Raw genomic sequence first — 1,508 nt, 5'->3', positions numbered from 1 at the left:
AGGAGAAACCTCCCAAACCCGAGCTCAAACCATTACCACCATCCCTGAAATATGCATTTCTGGGAGAAGGTGATACCTTTCCTGTAATCATAAGCTCTACCTTAGAGCCACAGGAAGAGGAAGCACTAATTCAAGTGCTAAGGACACACAAGACAGCTCTTGGGTGGTCCATCAGTGATCTTAAGGGCATTAGCCCAGCCAGATGCATGCACAAGAACCTATTGGAGGGTGACGCTAAGCCAGTGGTTCAACCACAAAGGCGGCTGAATCCAGCCATGAAGGAGGTGGTGCAGAAGGAGGTCACTAAATTACTAGAGGCTGGGATTATCTATCCTATTTCCGTTAGCCCCTGGGTAAGCCTTGTCCAAGTCGTCCCTAAGAAGGGTGGCATGACAGTGGTTTATAATGAAAAAAATGAACTGGTTCCTACAAGAACAGTTACAGGGTGGCGTATGTGTATTGATTACAGAAGGCTCAATACAGCTACCAGAAAGGATCATTTTCCTTTACCATTCATAGACCAGATGCTAGAAAAACTAGCAGGTCATAAATACTACTGCTTCCTAGATGGATATTCAGGTTATAATCAAATTGCAGTAGATCCTCAAGATCAAGAGAAAACAGCATTCACATGTCCATCTGGAGTATTTGCATATAGAAGAATGCCATTTGGTCTGTGCAATGCACCTGCAACCTTTCAAAGGTGCATGCTCTCTATTTTCTCTGATATGGTGGAAAAATTTCTGGAAGCCTTCATGGATGACTTTTCAGTGTTTGGAGACTCATTCAGCTCCTGTCTTGACCATCTAGCACTTGTTCTAAAGAGATGCCAAGAGACTAACCTGGTTTTAAACTGGGAGAAATGTCACTTTATGGTGACTGAAGGAATTGTCCTTGGGCACAAAATTTCGAACAAGGGAATAGAGGTGGATCAAGCTAAGGTAGAGATAATTGAAAAATTACCACCACCTGTCAATGTTAAGGCAATCAGAAGCTTTCTGGAGCATGCAGGATTCTATAGGAGGTTTATAAAAGATTTTTCAAAAATTGCCAAACCTCTGAGTAATCTGCTAGCTGCTGACATGCCATTTATGTTTGATAAGAAGTGTCTGCAGGTGTTTAAGACTCTGAAAGCTAAGTTGGTCACAGCATCAGTCATCTCTGCACCAGACTGGACATTACCATTTGAACTAATGTGTGATGCCAGTGACCATGCCATTGGTGCAGTGTTGGGACAAAGACATGACAAGCTTCTGAACGTCATTTACTATGCCAGTCGTGTTTTAAATGATGCACAGAAGAGCTACACAACCACAGAAAAAGAGTTACTTGCAGTGGTTTACGCCATTGACAAGTTCAGATCTTATTTAGTAGGATCAAAAGTGATTGTGTACACTGACCATGCTGCTCTTAAATATCTACTCACAAAGCAGGATTCAAAACCCATACTCATCAGATGAGTTTGCTTCTGCAGGAGTTTGATATAGAAATAAGAGACAGAAAAGGGA

The sequence above is a fragment of the Arachis hypogaea genome, chromosome 3, assembly GCF_003086295.3.
Source record: "Arachis hypogaea cultivar Tifrunner chromosome 3, arahy.Tifrunner.gnm2.J5K5, whole genome shotgun sequence".
Lineage (NCBI taxonomy): Eukaryota > Viridiplantae > Streptophyta > Magnoliopsida > Fabales > Fabaceae > Arachis > Arachis hypogaea.
The sequence above is the reverse complement of the archived record's forward strand: the minus strand, read 5'-3'. Positions refer to the sequence as shown.